We start from the raw sequence: 19155 nt of genomic DNA, 5'->3' as shown, positions 1-19155 counted from the left end.
TCTTGCCTGGAGAATGTCATGGACAGAGGAGCCTGGCAGGCTACAGTCCATGGATCATAGAAGAGTTGGACATGACTTAGCACGCATGCATGCAATATACAAATAGACACTGTGTTCCAAGAAAAACAGCTGCATAGTTCAGAAAATGTTGCTTTGGAACAATATAAACAACTAAGCCTTTCGCAGAGAAATCTTTGAGAGACTTGTATATGCTTTCATCTACTTTTCCCCACTATGAATATGTCCTCTAATCCATGCCTCTATAGACAGGTCTGTGATCTTCTCCAAATGCTCTTCACTCCTACACACATGCCTTGCACCTCCATACTTTCTGCCCCATCCACATGCAGTTCTCACCCCTATTTCTCCCATCCCCCACCCCAGTCAGTAAGCATGTCAACCCCATGGCTTTTTACATCCATGTCATGGCCTATATAGACATGCATTTGTGGAATTCATACACGTGAATATGTGGAAAGGGAAAAGAAGTGACTTCACATACTCTCTCTTTTATAGTCATTGACAGATTCTTTTTAAGGTTGCCTAAGTGCACACACACTTATTTTCACAATCACCTAATATTACAGCTGCCCCAGACTGAACTTATGCTTGTCCTTGCTTGGTTAAACTCAGAACCACCGTGTGCTGTGTGATCAGTCACTTCAGTCAGGTTTGACTCTTTGAGACTCCATGGACTATAACCTGCCAGGCTCCTCTGTCCATGGGATTCTCCAGGCAAGAATCCTGGAGTGGGTCACCATGCCCTCCTCCAGGGAATCTTCCCCACCCAGGGGTCGAACCTGGGTCTCCTATGTCTCCTGCATTGGCAGGTGGGTTCTTTACCACTAGGGCCACCTGGGAAGCCCCAGAACCATTAGGTACCTTAACTATAGCCACAACCAGAAATCCCAGCATCCATTTTCAATTCATCTTTTTCTACAATTTTTGTATGATTATGCTCTTTTTCTGCCTTAAAATTTATTTCTTACTTTCCCCTCCCCCACATGAACATGAACAGAAGTGTGCAAAAACTTCAGCCAGGAGATACAAGATAGTAAGTGCTTTTTCAGCTTCATCTGCAGCCACAAAGATTACCCTTGACACTGATCACCACCTCCTTTGTTGTTTATAGTGGCTTATGGAGAAGGAAATGGCAACCCACTCCAGTATTCTTGCCTGGAGAATCCCAGGGACAGAGGAGCCTGGTGGGCTGCCGTCTATGGGGTCGCACAGAGTCGGACATGACTGAAGCGATTTGGCAGAAGCAGCAGCAGCATGTGCCCATAACACTTTATAAAGGCACAGTCAGAGTCCCCATATTTCTTTGGAAACCCCTTTTCTCAGGATTTCGAGCTTGGTTTCAAAACTTCAGCTCACAGAGGAGACAGTACTGTCTGTATGCGTAGATGGGACTCCCAAGGCTCTTCCCCACACTGATGTCCTGTTATTTTCCCTCTGTCTTTTTGTATCCCTTACCTAGGATGGTTTTACCCATCTGAAGTCCCTAGTATTCTCCATATTCACTCTCCATATTCATTAGTGAACTAATTGGAGGTAGAAGTCTATAGGAGGGTCAGTGAAAAGGGCTGGTCTTCTTCCCAGGTTCCTCAATGTTCTAAGACCAAATTGGCCATTTTCCTATCATCAGCCTTTTGAATAAGCAGGTCAGAACTCATTATTCCTGTTGCAGTTAACAGGCTTAATGATCACTGAAGGTTACTGTTCTTAACTGTGTTCCTAGTGAGAGTTGACTTTGCGTTTCCATGTACACACTGTCAGTTTTACTTACAGTATATGATTGAGCAGTGCTGGAGGTACCATCCTTGCAGAACTATAGACAGTCACCCCAATAGTGTGCTCCAGCCTGGGAGTCTCTACCCTAATCCATCAAGTGAAATTCACTCATGTCTGTTGTTCTGTGGTATAGCATGGTGCCTCAGAGTAACAGTGTGGTTGAATGAAAGTGTTTGCAGTTAAGATTTCAGGTAGATGAAGAACTGAGTCAGGGAAAGGAACACAGGCATTAATACAATTTTATAATGGAAGATAGGAAAGCTAGAAAATATTCAAAGTCATATGATAGATTTTAAGAAGGCAGAAGAGAAGGATAAGATCACAGATAAAAAGATGTAAAATGAAGGAAGAAAGAATGGGCCCACTGATTTTGCTTCACTTAATTACTTTTAATATCAGTGTAAGTACATGCTTTTTCTCAAGGCTGTATTACAATAGGAGTTGGTGGTTTCTAGCAATGGGCCCAGACTGTCGGTGACCTATTGGGTCCCTTTACTGGCTACTTAAGCTTATTAGAATTTGATACAAAATGTTAGGTAATTAAAGATTCTTTTTACACTTTGTCTGGCACTGATGAGTTTATTACATTATGGAACAGTTTACTGTCTTGAATATAAAATAGGTTTATAAATCAATTGAAATCATTGACCCAGGTTTAATTAGACCTGATCTAAGTGCTACTTAGCATGTGTTACAATATAATAAGCAAATAGAATGACCAGTTTTACTTGTAGATACACACTCTATGCTACTTCTTTCTGATGTTCACACATGCAAATTGTGCAGTAAACACATTCCTTTAGAACTCAATATAAAATTGATTGCTAAAACCAAATTTAGGGTGCTGTAATAAATGTGGTCTAATCCTTATCCGTCCACTGAAGACCAGACCAGATAACTAGAATTTTATTGTACTTGAATCTCCCTCAACATTGATGCGGTCTCTCTAATTCAAAGCAAGTTTAAAAGTTTCGATCCTAAACTTAGAAATGGTGTACAGTGGGAATTATTTTTCTCTTACCTAGAATCAAATTGAAGATGTTCCAGGGACTTACAGAGTAAGGAGGAGACCATCTCTTAACAGTTTGGGGGCTTGCTTATTTGTTGATCAGACTGCCAACTAACATTAAATTTCTGGGCTATGGAGATTTGCTTCTAGTAAACATGAATTGCTTCTGTGACCCAGTGATATGGCCTTTAACATACTTTAAGGATTGGCCTGTGATTATAACACTGGGAAGTTAGAATGCCATTACTGTTACCAGAAGGTAATTACTTTGCTTACATTTCTTCATCTGTCTACTAATGGCAGTAATGACACTGAGATGAGCTTAGATTATGGATTTGTAGGAGGGACTTTTTTTTTTTTTAATTTTTTTAAATTTTATTTTATTTTTAAACTTAACATAACTGTATTAGATTTGCCAAATATCAAAATGAATCCACCACAGGTATACATGTGTTCCCCATCCTGAACCCTCCTCCCTCCTCCCTCCCCATTCCATCCCTCTGGGTAGTCCCAGTGCACCAGCCCCAAGCATCCAGTATCGTGCATCGAACCTGGACTGGCAACTCACTTTAAGAAAAGAATCCCTTTATAGTTTAATAGGGGAAAAAAAGTGTTTTCTCCCTCTTTTTGTTTTTTCATTCCATCTCTTCTTCCCTTGAACCCCCTCTAGTCCTTGAAACAAATACTTTTCAAGTGATGTTTTCTTTCCTGTCAAGTTCATTTGAAAAATATATTGCAATAATAAAGGCTATGTGAACTCTCCTTATAGGGAGGAAATGGTAAAAAAAATAATAATAATAATAATTGTTTTTATTGTATTTGTTAATGAAATTTTCTTATGTTCTCAGAGATTATTTATATAAATTCTTTGACTTCGAAGACACTTCTTGTTGTTCTGTCACTCAGTTATGTCCTACTCTTTGTGACCCCATGGACTGCAGCACACCAGAGTTCCCTGTCCATCACCAACTCCCAGTAGCTTGCTAAAGCTCATGTCCATTGAGTCGGTGATGCCATCCAACCATCTTATCCTCTGTGGCCCCCTTCTCCTCCTGCCTTCAGTCTTTCCCAGCATCAGGGTCTTTTCCAATGAGTCAATTCTTGGTATCAGGTGGCCAAAGTATTGGCACTTTGAGTTTCAGGGCTCACGTAAATTTAAAAAAGGGAAGTATATATTTTCTGGAGAGTGGATTTCCTTCTTTACATCCTACAGGTACATTCCTCAATGAAAGTTTTACAGACTTTCTACCTGCTGACTTCCATATAGAGAGATGGAGTCAGAAGGGAAGACTGATGAATTTCCAAGAGATGAGGAGGGTTTCCATCTGGAACTAATTTTAAGAATGGAATCTTAGGCAATTCTGAAGCTACAGGAGAGGCTGAGAACGTGCAGCAAGCAGCATTTCATAATAGCACATGAGCCACTGGGGAAACCCCCAAATAAATAGAGTACACTCAAATATGGGGTGACAGTTCATGTTAGAGAGAGCTCATTTGTCAGCTTTCTTATGCCTGTGTTAAAGAGACTGTGATAGCCTGTGCAACTTATAATCAGGAACGTCCAAAGTATAGTGTGAAGATATTTTGTATTGAGTTCAGTTCACCTGAGAACTACCACTGGAAAGAAGCTTTGGAGGGGTCTCTGAAGAGAGCGGTGGAAAGAAGCTTTTCCATCCTTCACGGAACCAAATGAATCCTTGGTTATAGTTGAGAAAACAAGGAATTCAAAGCAGAAGTATTTGGGAAGCACGCCATGTATCAGAACATTGCAGGTTCTATATGGAAGGAGGTGGTGATGCTTATCAGAAACAATTCACTCAGGACTCAAAGAAGGTACCTCCAAACACAGAGATGTGCGAGAAAGATAATGCTGCTGAAGCAGAGGGTCCAAGCTATGAGAAGACACCTCAGAAAAAAGTTTAAAATAAGAGGTGGTGGGACTTCCCTGGCAGTCCAGTGGTTAAGACTTCACACTTCCGCTGCAGCGGGCACAGGTTCGATCCCTGGTCGGGGCACTAAGATCCCACTGCCGTGAGGCATGGCCAAAAAAAACAACAACAAAAAAGATGTGGAACTATCTCAAAATATCTCTTGCTCTGAAGATCAGGTAATTCAGAAAGCAAGTTTCCTCCAGGCTTTGGAGTGGGCTAGTGAGAGTTTGACCAAAATTTCACATTAGGAAGGATTTTCCAGATAAGGGCATTCAACTTACTGACCAAGAAGCTGAAAATAAATACATTTAAAATTTACCACAATTTCCTTTTTTGGTTTTCAGAAATAATTTTTTTTTTTTTAAGTTAAGGCTAAAAAAAAAAAAAAAAAATCGGGTCTTCCTTGGTAGTCCAATGGTTAAGACTCCAGGCTCGCAGTACAGGGAGCCCAGGTCTGATCCCTTGTCAGGGAACTAGATGCTGCATGCAACGAGTAAGGCCTGATATATATATATATATAGGCTTCTGCATTCTACTGTTCTTTGGCAAATCTCAGCACTACTGCTGACTTGTGAGGTGGTTGTGAGCCTTTCACTTGGCTTCCCTCGGCTTCAGTTTCTACAGAGTGAATTGGGTGATTCTTAAGCTTCCTTTCTGTTCTAAGCATTCTCTGATTTTATGCAATCCTGATACTAAGTTCTGAGGAGTTACCTTAGAATAAAAGAGAAAATAGCTGCATCCAAGGCTGTTGAAAGCTAGTGAAACTTATTTGGAACACAAACTTCAATTCAGTTCTCAAATATTTACAAAAGGATATAGAACAATCACTCAAATTGAAAATTTTAATCCTGTGACTTAATTTTTACTGTCTTTCTACTTTCTGTTAGCATGTCAGTCTGCCAAATACCAAAATCCATTTGTTTTCTTATATGGATTGTTTTTAATGATGTGATAAAGACATTTTAATGACTAATAGATATGCTTTTCTATAATCAGAAATTTTAAAATAATGTTTTAACAGGGAGACATCTGAAGAACAAGGAATTGCTTTCTCGTGTACTTTATGTTGAAACATTGATACAGAACATTTGATTTATTCCTGCTGATCTTCAGAATCTATTTAACATGAATAAAAACAGTATAGTGTTTCCATGGGGCTTCCCAAGTGGCTTGGTGGTAAAGAATTCACCTGCTGATGCAGAAGATGCAGATTCAATTCCTGGGTCTGGGAGATCCCCTGGAGAAGGAAATGACAACGCAATCTAGTATTCTTCCTTGGGAAATCCCAAGGACAGAGGAGCCTGGCAGGCTATAGTCCACGGGGTTCCAAAGAGTCAGACATGACTGAGCACACACAGTGAACAGTGAACTGTTTCCATAAAGCAGCACGTCTTGAATTTTGCTTTAATCGCTTTTCTTCCTTTTAACAAGAAAAGTTCTGTAGAAATCTTTAGACTCCTTTAACTATGGGTTAGTCACATTTTGACCTTGAAAATAATTACCTGATGATTTAGTAAAGTATTATAAAGATGGTAAGCAGAACAAGTTAAAATCAGAGAATGAGAAATTTCAGGTCTCTAGAGTAATTTTAATCACTGCTGCACTATCTGCCGATATATATTTGCCTAGCTAAACTGAGTTTCCTTATTGTAGCTGACTTGTACTGTAAGATGACCTGGATTCCTATGTCATATTTTTTTAATAATATGTTTTTAAATTTGAAGGATAATTGGTTTACAACATTGTGTTAGTTTTTGCTGTACAACTGAATGAATCAGCTGTGGGTGTGCACTCAGTCATGTCTGACTCTGTGCAACCCCATGGACTGTAGCCTACCAGGCTTCTCTGTCCATAGAATGTTCCATGAAAGAGTAGTAGAGTGGGTTGCCATTTCCTTCTCCAGGGAATCTTCCCAACTCAGGGATCGGGCCTGATTCTGTTGCATCTCCTGCATTTGCAGTCAGATTCTTTACTGCTGCCCAACCTGGGAAGCCTATGCATACATATATCCTCTACCTCTTGAGTCTCCCTCCCATCCCCACCTTGCCCATTCCACCACTCTACGTCATCACAGAGCACCGAGCTGAGCTCCCTGTGTTATACAGAAGCTTCACACTAGCTATTGATTTTACACATGGTGGTGTATATAGGTCAATGCTTTCCCAATCCATCCCACGCTCTCCTTCCCCTGCTGTGTCCACCACTCCATTCTCTACGTCTTTCATCTACCTAGCTGCCCATCATTTTGCTGTGTGTCCACTCCCTGGCACTGGTGCCCTCTGCTCCCCCACTCTGTTCTGATTCTTGAGCTTATTCCTCAGCCCCATTCTCTATCCCCAATCATTTTTCTTTAACTGGAAGCTGACTGTCTCCCCTGCAGCCCTGCCAAGTGGTTGTCCTTCATACCTGTTGTGGGATGAACAAGAAAATGGGGACCATCGTCATACAGCCACAAGGAAATAAATTCCCCTAATAACCAGAATGAGCCAGGAAGTGGGTTCTTCTGAAGAGTCTCCATGAGTGAGTGCGGCTCAGACTACATCTTGGCTTCAGTCCTATGAGACCCTGAGTAGAGGACCTGGTTTGGCTTCTCATCTGTAGAGACTGTAGGATGGTAAATGGGTGATGTTGTAAGTTACTGAGTTTGTGGTTTGTAGGTCAGGAAGCAACAGTTAGAACTGGACGTGGAACAACAGAATGGTTCCAAATCGGGAAAGGAGTACATTAAGGCTGTATATTGTCACCCTGCTTATTTAACTTATATGCAGAGTACATCATGAGAAATGCTGAGCTGGAAGAAGCACAAGCTGGAATCAAGATTGCAGCTGGGAGAAATATCAATAACCTCAGATATGCAGATGACACCACCCTTATGGCAGAAAGTGAAGAGGAACTAAAAAGCCTCTTGATGAAAGTGAAAGAGGAGAGTGAAACAGTTGGCTTAAAGGTCAACATTCATCAAACTAAGATCATGGCATCTGGTCCCATCCCTTCATGGGAAATAGATGGGGAAACAGTGGAAACAGTGTCAGACTTTATTTTGAGGGGCTTCAAAATCACTTCAAATGGTGACTGCAGCCATGAAATTAAAAGACACTTGCTCCTTAAAAGAAAAACTATGACCAATCTAGACAGCACTGGAGAAGGCAATGGCACCCCACTCCAGTACTCTTGCCTGGAAAATCCCATGGATGGAGAAGCCTGGTAGGCTGCAGTCCATGGGGTGGCTAAGGGTCGGACATGACTGAGCGACTTCACTTTCACTTTTCACTTTTGTGCATAGGAGAAGGAAATGGCAACCCACTCCAGTGTTCTTGCCTGGAGAATCCCAGGGACGGGGGAGCCTGGTGGGCTGCCATCTATGGGATCGCACAGAGTCGGATACACGACTGAAGCAACTTAGCAGCAGCAGACAGCGCATTAAAAAGCAGAGACATTACTTTGCTGACAAAGGCCTGTCTGATCAAAGCTATTGTTTTTCCAGTAGTCATGTATGGATGTGAGAGTTGGACTATAAAGAAGGCTGAGCACCGAAGAATTCATGCTTTTGAATTGTGGTGTTGGAGAAGACTCTTGAGAGTCCCTTGGACTGCAAGGAGATCAAACCAGTCAATCCTAAAAGAAATCAATCCTGAATATTCATCGGAAGGACTGATGCTGAAGCTGAAACTCCAACACTTTGGCCACCTGATGCGAAGAACTGACTCATTGGAAAAGACCCTGGTGCTGGGAAAGATTGAAGGCAGAAGAAGGGGATGACAGAAGACGAGATGGTCGGATGGCATCACCAACTCAATGGACATGAGTTTAAGCAAAGTTCCAGGAGTCAGTGACGGACAAGGAAGCCTGGTGAGCTGCAGTCCATGGGATCACAAAGAGTCAGACATAACTGAGCAACTGAACTGAAATGATGCAGCAATGTAAAATTAATGCGTGGCTCTCTGACTTAGTCTTCTAGTCCTGTCTCTGTACCTGCCCAGCTTTAGCCGCAATATGGTTTGCTCTTCCTTGAATATGGATACTGTGTTCCACTGTGTTCCTTTAGACCATCTGCTTCTTCTGTCTTTAAGATCCTCTCCTAAGAAAGATATATGGCTCACTTCCTTATATGTTTGTTTAGGTATTTGTTCAAATGGCATTGTTTTAGAGAGGCCTTTCATACATATCTAGACATTATATATATTGTATGTATGGGCTTCCCAGGTAACTCAGTGGTAAAGAATCCACTTACCAATGCAGGAGATAAAGGAGATGCATTTTTAATCCCTGGGTCAGGAAGATCCCCTGCAGAAAGAAATGGGTAACCCACTCCAGTATTCTTGCCTGGGAAATCCCATGGACAGAGAAACCTGGCAGGCTAGAGCTCATAGGGTTGCAAAGATTTGGACACAACTGATTGACTGAGCACACATGCATGCACGTGTGTGTGTGTGTGTGTGTGTGTGTGTAATCTAGGTGGTGCTAGTGGTACAGAACCCGACTGCCAATGTAGGAGACAGACACGGGTTTGATCCCTGGATAGGGCGATCCCCTGGAGAAGAAAATGGCAACCCACTCCGGTATTCTTGCCCGGAGAATCCCATGGACAAAGGAGCCTGGCAGGCTGCACTACAGTCCATGGAGTCCCAAGAGTCAGACACAACTTAATGACTAAACCATCACCACCAAATCCAATAAAATATATATAATTCAAAATTTGAATAGTAAATATTGACCCATCACTAGCATTTAATACTAATTATTTAATTATCAAATCCTCTAATCCTCCATGCCTGTTATCTTTGCAATTTTTTCAGAGTGGCTTAGAATATTTTGATTTTTTGGTGACATTTGCAAACCATTCTTGTAAAGAGTTTTTGCTGTAGAAGCATGTCCATTTTTAGTAAAAAAAAAAAAAAAAAAAAATATATATATATATATATATATATATATATATATATATATTGCTTAACTGTCTTCCAAGGTTGTTTATACTTGGTCTTTGGAATATTTGTATTTTTTGCTTTTAAAAATGTCAGCATTAAGTCGGACTTCCACAGCAATCTACATATAACATCCTATAATTCCTTTCTTGTTACTATTCTCTTCCTTTTCCAATGATCTCTGCTTAATTTTGTAGTGCTCTTTTCCTTTCGACATTTTTCTTTTTCTTAAAATTCAAACAAATAAATATAATAACACAGACTAACAGAAAACCTTAGCAGTAGTTTCTCTTTGGTAGGCCTAAACATGAGTAAAGTCAGACATGAGTGGCCGTTGGTTTACCCCATGAATCAGAGTCATTGACTTGGAAATTTCATTGCACCTCCTGCAAGAGCATTTTACTCTGCAATGTGATGAAGTACCGCCCCACATTGTTCAGGTAGAACATTTTTCTCTAGCACATGGCATTTCTATGTCAGCAGATATTTTAGAAACATAAGACATGGGATAAATTGACACTTTGACTCTATCATTACAAATAAATGTTGCCACAAATTAGAATAGTTTGTTCACATGGAAGGGAATAACCTTTAGTAATTTGGTTTTGTATTCCTGGATTGAATGGCTATTAATTTATTATTCATTCATTACCATATAAAACAGCTATGTCTTTTCTCATTTATTCTATTTAGTAAATGAACATTCAGGAAAATTGACGTTTTATTCTTGTACAGTCCTGTGAATTTTAACACATATAAAGATTCTTGTAACCATCACCCCAATCAGGATACAGAACTGCTCCATCACCGCAGAGAAACTGCCTTCTGCTGCCCTGATGATTCACGCCTCCACCCACACCAGTCTCTCACAACCACGATGTGTGTTCTGCATCACCATAGAGAAATGCTTTCTGAGACAGTCAGGGAATCATAGATTACAGATCCCTCCTAGACTGGCTTCATTTATTCAGTCTAATGTCTTTGAAATTCATCAAGATTTGGTGCATATCAATAATTTTTTTTTAATTGTTGAGTGGTACCTATGATACGGTTGTACAACTATTTCTTGAACCATTCATATGAAAGTATATTTTGGTTCTTTCCAGTATTAGTGATTATGAATAGAGTTGCTAAAATATTCATGTGTAGGTACTTCTGTGACCTTAAGTTTTCATTCCTTTGGAGTAAATACCCAGGACTGGAATTTCTGAGTCAGATGTTAGGTGTATGTTGAACTCTGTTAGGAACCGCTGTGTTGTTTTCCCCACCAGCAGTGTTTGAGTGTTTCAGCGGTTCTGCATCCTCACCAGACATTCTAAGATACAGCATGAGGTCTCATAGTGCTTTTAATTTTCATTTCCTTAATGGCCAGCGATGTTGAACAATTTTCCACAGGCTATTTGTTATCTATATAGCCTTTCCTGAGACACTTCTATTCAACTTTGGTCATTTGTTATTTACATTGTTCATTTTCTTGCTGTGGAGTTTTGAAGGCTCTTGTGTTTTTTCGATGCAAGTTTTTTTTTTTTTTTTGGTCAGAAACATGATTTGTAAATATTTTTCTTGCAGTCAATAGCTTGTCATTTTATTCATGTAAAAGTGTCTTTTACAAAACAAAAATTGTCAGTTCCAGTGAAGTTCAATTTATAATTTCCTTCTTCTATAGATCATGCTTTTGGTGTCATATTGAAGAACAATTTGACAAAGCTCAGTTCATGAAGACTTTTATTCTTTGTCTTCCTTTTAACGTTTTATATTTTTTGTTTTGCATTGAGGTCAGTAACCATTGTTTTGTTACTTTTGTTTCAATTGTGAAGTTTTAAGTAATATTTCATTTTTCTCCCGAGTGAATGTTTGTTCTAATACCATTTGTTGAAAGGACTACGTTTTTTCCATTGTACTGATTAACTTTGTCTAAAACAGTTGGCTATATTGCCTCTGTATTCTGTCTCATCAATATATCTGTCCCGTTGTCAGTACTACACAATTTTGGTTACTGTAGATTTCCAGTAAATTTTAAAAATCAGTTGATTTAATTTCTCCATTGTTGTTGTTCTTCCTGTAAATTATGTGGGCCATTCTATTTACTTTGCCTTTCTTTGTAATTTTTTGAATGAACTTGTCAATATATACAAAAAATCCTTGCTGGGATTTTAACTGGTATTGCCTTAAAGCTATAGATCAATTTAGGAAGAATTGACATCTTAATAAATTTGTTCCAATATATGAAGACAGTATGTCTTACCATTTATTTAGAACTTTTTAAATTTCTTGCATCAACATCTGTCATTTTCAGCATATAAATCCTGTATGTTTTTGGTAGATTGATATCTAAGGATAGATTTATTTTGGACTTGCTATAAACGATTAATATATATTTTTTAAAAATTTCAGTTCCTAATTGTTCATTGCTGTTATTTGTGTGCTGATCTTGTGTCTTGTGAAACTTCATAGTTTCAATTATCACTTCTGTTTTCAGAACTTTCATAGTGTTATTCATACCTGTCCTTCAAGTTTGTCAGCCAGGTGACAGTCTGGGACCTGGGGGTAGTGTAGTCCATGGATTATTTCTCAGAGTGTCTCATACATGATTTAGATCCATGTATGCACAGCTTGAGGTAAGCCCAGAAGTTCATGAAAAACATTAAGATGTACCTTCCTAAGCTCCCTCCTCTTTACACTCTCTCTGGCACATCCCTGTTTCCTGTGGCTTCCCTGAAAGAGAAGGATCAAAAGATTCTTTATCCAGAAAGCTGGGGTTTGATTTTCACTTCTCTGCCATGCAACTACACCCTCTTCTGAGGCCAAGACCTAGGGGAAGACAGAGAGAGATAGGAAGTAAGGGACATTCACCCATCCCCTTGGGATCACAGCTCCAATCAGAGAGGAAACCTTCCTTTTCTCATCATTTTAGGCTCCTGCACTTCCTCCTGTCATTTTTGTTGCTGCCACCACTGGATTATTTGGGGGCTAAGATCCAAGAGAGTAGAGACAGGAAAAGTGATTTCATCACTCTTTTGAATTTTAGGAGACCTCTTTTCTATTCTTTGAGCCAGACTAGAGAGCTTCTCCTGGAGCTTTCTTTGTGTACACCATGACCATCTCTGGGTGTGGGGCTGTGTTAAGTCTAGATCATGAGATATGATAGGGAAAAAAATGCTGAATTAACTTCTGGGTCAATGGTATTTAAAATTCTGATCTTCCCCCGTGTGCCTGGCACTGTTTACTTTGAGTCCTCAAATAGCTGCGCTGTGCAGTCTGTCCACGTTTTATAGCTTCATCCAGTGGGTACAAGAGTATGGTGTGTGCTTCTTCTATCTTACTTGCAACATCTTATCGACCAAAAAGCAGGTGATGGTGACCTGTCAACTTGAATGTAGCTTTGGTTGCCTGGGAATCCTGACAAGGACATTTGCAAGATGCCAAGGTGTTGTCTCACCTTGCTGAAGAGGTATTTATTGCATTTAAAGAGATGGCTATTTCTAAAATTTAAAGAAATAGTTTATGCTTTACATCTAGCATTGAATCAAGTTTCCAAATACAACTCACTATATGTTGATATATATGTATATATTTTAATAGAGTCATGAGGAGAGAACTATTTCTCTAGCTTATTTGTACTGAGGCAGTTATTCATATTTGGAGAGTACTGTTTTCAGCAGTAAAGAGGAATTTACAAGCCAAATAGTCTGAAAAACTGATAGTCAACGTATCTATGATGTGCTCTTGGAACTTTGTGCCCCAGATAAGTATAACAGCTGTACTCATTACCAGACATGAAAGCAATTTTGGGGGCCATGCTGTGTGGTTTGTGGGACCCTAGTCCCCTGACCGGAGATAGAACCAGTCCTGATAATGATAATGTCAAGTCCTAACCACTGGACTACCACGGAATTCCCACAAAAGCATTTTTATATTTACACTTAAGATCTTTTACTTTGGGACACATAAATCTTGTGAGATAAGTAAGATGGTTTGCTACCTTCATATTTTATAGCTCATGAATCTTAATAGAGGCTGAATTGCCCACTCATGATCTCATAGTTGTTTAAAGAGCCAACATTGTAACCAAGGACTCTGTCACTCAGATCACTGTGCTTTTCACTAAGATCATACTCAATCATTTACTGGTGTGTGATGACATGGATCAGTTTAAACCAAAAATACTGAGCTGTCCATAACCCTGGATAAGTTTTGAAAGGCAGTCTACACTTCAAACTCTCTGGGTAGACGTTGGTCAATATCTAAGGAATTTTAGCAGAGAAAATAAAATAGTGATAGCAGGTCTTTAAGAAGAAAGCCTGACATGAACACAAGGGAAGAGAAAGATTCTGGAAGATGGGAAGTAGGTCCTTCAAGTGCAATGATAGAAATTTGGTGAAACTCATTAAGATGTTGTCACTGGAAGGGACAAAAAAAAAAAAAAAAAAGAGGTATTCTAGGGAAAGAATCAGTAGGGTGTAGTGACTTATTGGATGGTAGGGACAAAGCACTGGTAGAAATGGAATATTCGTGGTTTTGGCCTTTGGAGAATGATATACTACTGATGTGAGTTGGGATTTGGGAAGAGGACGAGTTAGACTGTAAGCTTATAGAATGTAAACTTCTATCAGGACAAAAGGAATTTGGAGTTTTAGAACAGGAAACCAAGTAAGAATAGGACCTATAGAATTGTGGTAGAGCCTCAAAGATAGGATAATTGCATCCCATAATAAGGGATGAAATTTCGGGAGATAAGCTTGTGATGTGAAAAAAGAAAACAAAAGGCTAAACCTTAAAGTGTGTAAGCTATGATATTAAGAATTACTGAAAAGTTTTGAGTACTAGCTTGAAAGTATTATATGTCTTCTGAAATGTGTGCAGCCAGAAGAGAGGTGTGTTTAGTCATACATACTTAAGTAGAGTTCTCACTTCTCTGAGGCCCAATGTGTTCTCTCGAAAGATAGTCTGAGTCCACTTACTCGCTAACTCCATTTGTTTACTTACGGCCTTTGCTTGTTTTTCTGTCCAGGTGAGATTTTCATTGCCCAGTTGTACGTCCAGCTGGATTAAATGCAGGCATGTCTCCCAGATGATGATTCCTGTGCTTAGTAGTCCCAAGACTACTTTATATTCACAGAGATTGACAGTGCTGATGATGGTTTTCCCCTGGATGTCTATGGAGTCATTTGTATCTCTGTGGCATTTCCAAAATAAAGGAGTTATTTGCATGTTGCTGTTTAAGATGTCCATAGTATTATTTTTTTCTTTTTGCTCTACTAAGGATGGTACAATAGGTGATAAAGAAGTTTAGAGGAAAAATGTCATTAAATTGTCTTTTGTTAGAAAACTGTTTTACACTCCTTTTCCTGCAGTCTTCTAAAATGTTTATATGCTTCAGCATGTGAGGTTGAATATTTCATTAGGAAGCATTAGGGGAGTTATTTTAAATGTTAATCACTAATGCATTAAGCATGAAAACCTAAGTGATAAGGAAGTATAGATTTGCTTTGCTGAAAATTTCCCCTTCTCTGTCTTCCATCTTGTTGGCATGGTTAAATATTTAAGTGTATATGCTGAGGAAAATAGGAACTTGATGTTGTGATTGAAATAATGTAGCTGCCATGAACTATTCATCTTTTACTTCTCTTATAGCGCTCTGCATTAAGTAGTGGTAATGACCTGGCAAGAGGCTGAAATGACATTTTTTTTCTTCATATGGATTGAGATATTTATTAATGCATCTTGTTCTTATGGCCATATAAATTTCTAGGAAAGTATATGAAGATTGCTTTTGTTTCTTAGTTCAGTGAAATTTGTATCTTTGTGAAAATGCCAAGATGCAGTGTCATAATGGCAGTAAAATATATATGGATACATTGAATACTGGCTTCCGTGGTGGCTCAGACTGTAAAGAACACGCCTGCAATGCAGGAGACCCGGGTTTGATCCCTGGGTCAGGAAGATTCCCCTGGGTAAGGAAATGGCTGCCCACTCCAATATTCTTGTCTAGGAAATCTCATAGACAAAGGAGCCTGATGGACTACAGTCCATGCAAAAAGAGTCGGACATGACTGAGTGACTAACACACAGTATAAGAAAAACTCATCCTTGTATTTGGCTAGAAGTGTTAAGTTACTTTCTAGGTTTGGTATGCATTTTGTTTGCTTCATTTGTTTGGAGGAAACGTTGGAAGCGAAGGTGGAGAGTGAGGAGGACAGGCTAGGATTTTCCTGAGATTTTCTCCAAGGCTGTATCAGCCCATGATAGCCTATAATGGGATCATATGATGGAATTCCAGCTACTTCAGGGCAAGACACTCTAGTGCTGATATAATAGCTCTCAACGGATATATATTTCTTTTTTGTAGTAACGGAAACTGAAATTCAGAGATCTAAGTGATAATGTTGTATGTCACATAGCTAATGAGCAACTGAGCTGGAAAGAGGTCTTTGGTTTCTTGACTCCTAGCTTGGAATATATAGGTTCTTCAATGTATCTCCCATGCAGATAGGATAAATTTCCATTAGATAAAATTCAGTAGAATTTCATGATGAATAATGGTTAAGTAGTTATTAGAGGGGCTTCCCAGGTGGCTCAGACAGTAAAGAATCCTCCTGTAGTGCATGAGACCCGGGTTCAGTCCCTGGGTCAGGAAGATCCCCAGGAGGAGGGCATGGCAACCCACTCCAGTATTTTTGCCTGAAAAATCCCATGGACAGAGGAGCCTGGCAGGCTATGGTCCATAGGGGAGCAAGGAGTTGGACACAACTGAAGCGACTTAGCATGCACACATGCCCACAATTATTAGTAGCCTCCTAAACCTAATGAGTGATAAATTGAAAGCATCATTAATCACTTAAGAATGAATATTTTCTAATTTTTTTTAAATTGCTTTTGAAACAGCCTCTGGAAACATGAGATAGGTATTTTGATTGTGATTTGCCTGATTGAAGAGAAGTGTTGAATATCCATGCTCTGTGGGTAGTAAATTGTTACAGAATAAATAAAAAACTGCCTCTACTTTTCACATTGCAGTTCACTGATAGGATGACCCTTGCTTTTGGGTATCTTGGGTTTAGTTCTTCAGTTTATAACCTAGATTCACCACTCTGCCTCCCATAAATTTCGGATGAAGAAGCATGCTCTAGGGTACTCAGAGATCCTTATCCAAAATGAAAAAAAAGTTTTAGAATCCCTCAAGAATTCCTTAATCTAAAATGATAGAGAAACACAGTGAGCAAATGCTATGGGAAAGAATGGCTAGCTTCCCCAAGACTAGCTCAACATAGGGTTGCCATGAACATTCAATTTGTAAAAAGCTAACACGATAACTGTGATGCTCCAAAAAAAGCAAAGAGCAATAAAACAAAGCACAGTAAAACAAGATATGCCTGTATTTTAAAAGTAAACAGATACTTTTTTAAAGGGACTACATCAGCGATCAATGGACATGGGTTTGGGTGGACTCTGGGAGTTGGTGATGGACAGGGAGGCCTGGCGTGCTGCAGTTCATGGGGTCGCAAAGAGTCGGACACGACTGACTGACTGAACTGAGCTGAACTGAAATATAGCTGCAGTTTGGAAGCTTATTCCCATAATCCCCTGGTGTGTTGCTTCTTCATCTAACTTTAGCACTTTGAAAGGTTCAGTTGCATTGTAATTGGTATGAACTTGTATTCTTTTGCACTACTAGGAATGTAAACTTTATAATGTCATCTGTCATTACAAAGTCTTTGTATCTTTACTAATGAGCACTTAAGACACTCTTGAGATGCATGTGGCAAGCAATCCTATAATCTTTTAATACAGTCTTTGATGCCCATTTTAGTAAAATTCTGAATTGAATTCAGTTCTTTTCAGAAATTTTACTAAAATAGGCATTGAAGACTATATTAAAAGATTATAGTATTTCTTGCTACAGGGATGGAGAAGGAAATGGCAACCCATTCCAGTATTCTTGCCTGGGAAATCCCATGGACAGAGGAGCCTGGAAGGCTACAGTCCATGGGGTCACAAAAGAGTCGGACAGGACTTAGTGACTAAACAACAACAAAGACATTAATGACAATAGCAATTTTGTTGGTACTTCTACTACATCTACTGGGATGAAGAGGAGAGGGAGAAGGAAGAAGCACTTATCTTGTGTAAGTCGTCATGCTGAGAACTTTACATAAATCATGTAGTAGTCCTTATAATAAAATTATCATCTCCATTTTACAAAGTTTCACATGGTTAAGTTCCTTGTCCAAGGTCATGAAGCTGGCAGATAACTCAAACTCCTGAATTCAGACTTTCATCTATTATTGCAAATATTGGTTTGTTACTCAGTGCTGGGAATGAGGCTGTAAGAAGTCTGACCTCTTTTTCAAATCACTATGACATTATTTAGTTTAGTTCAGTGAAAAAATTCAGAAAGTTATACACGAACTTTGTATACCTAGAAATTAAGCAGTTTGCTTAAGCAAAAATTTTAAACAATGCCTATGGGAAAAAAAGTTGTCTTTAATTGTTATTGATTATCAAATTGTGGGGAGGAGTCTGCAGATTTCCAGAAAAAAACTATGAGTAGTACCAGGGCTTCTATTAAATTTTTATTTAACTATCAGATACTGAATAATTGGACAGAGAGATGTCACATTCATGATTTATAAGTTATTATATAATTTTCAAGTGGGAAAATGATATAATTAATTGTTAAAATTATCTCAGAATTGGAGTTTAAATAGTTTTTTTTAACAATATTGTAGATAATACTGTCATCTGCATACACATCTTCTCTATAACAAATACTTAAGTTTTCTATATTAATTAAAATAATTGAGTTAATATTATGATTTACACTGATTTAAAAATCACCAAGAAGCATTTTATTTTACATTTAATAAGACCCTTAATACACTATTTAAGTAAATCACTTTTATTTTTCTATGTACATAATCTTTATTTTATTACATTATTGCATTCCCTATGTATAGGTCTCTAGAATTTTTGTAATATGGTTTTCTTAGAAGCATAATTCAAAAGGTATGTTTAAATTTGTACTCTATATATTTTGAGAAAAACTTCTTATGATCTGGTAAAAATTGGATTTCCTTTTCACCTAACTTATTCATTATTTTAATGAGCATTTTAGTAAACTATTTATACTAATCTTCCTATTCCTCTTCTGACACCTCTAATAATAAAATTGTGACATTTTGAAGGAATTGGTTGAAATATACCATTTATATTCAGATTAAAATTTAAAATAACTAAATAAAGAAAATGAAGGATTATGTAGCTAACTTTAGTCAGTTAGGCTTAGAGAGAAGCCACAGCCGCACCCCACCAATGGATGACTTAACTCCTCTCTTCCAAATAAGTTTAAAGGGAAGAGCATCATTATGTCTTACAATGTTCCCAGGACATGATGCCATCATTTATTCTGTATATTTTATTGCCCAGAAAATAAATTTGAGACTCTTAAAGGATTGTTGTTATTAACTTTTTGTTTTCATTATTGATGTTAACCATAAAC

General features: G+C 38.6%; 1 protein-coding gene across 8 annotated transcripts in view; it reads left to right on the top strand.

The window, feature by feature from the left end:
* INPP4B (inositol polyphosphate-4-phosphatase type II B) overlaps positions 1–19155 on the top strand; it is a 458048-nt gene that overhangs the window by 183019 nt on the left and 255874 nt on the right. The gene's annotated exons all lie outside the window — the stretch shown is intronic.

Source organism: Bubalus bubalis, chromosome 17, assembly GCF_019923935.1.
Source record: "Bubalus bubalis isolate 160015118507 breed Murrah chromosome 17, NDDB_SH_1, whole genome shotgun sequence".
NCBI classification, from domain to species: Eukaryota; Metazoa; Chordata; class Mammalia; order Artiodactyla; family Bovidae; genus Bubalus; species Bubalus bubalis.
The sequence above is the reverse complement of the archived record's forward strand: the minus strand, read 5'-3'. Positions and strand labels throughout refer to the sequence as shown.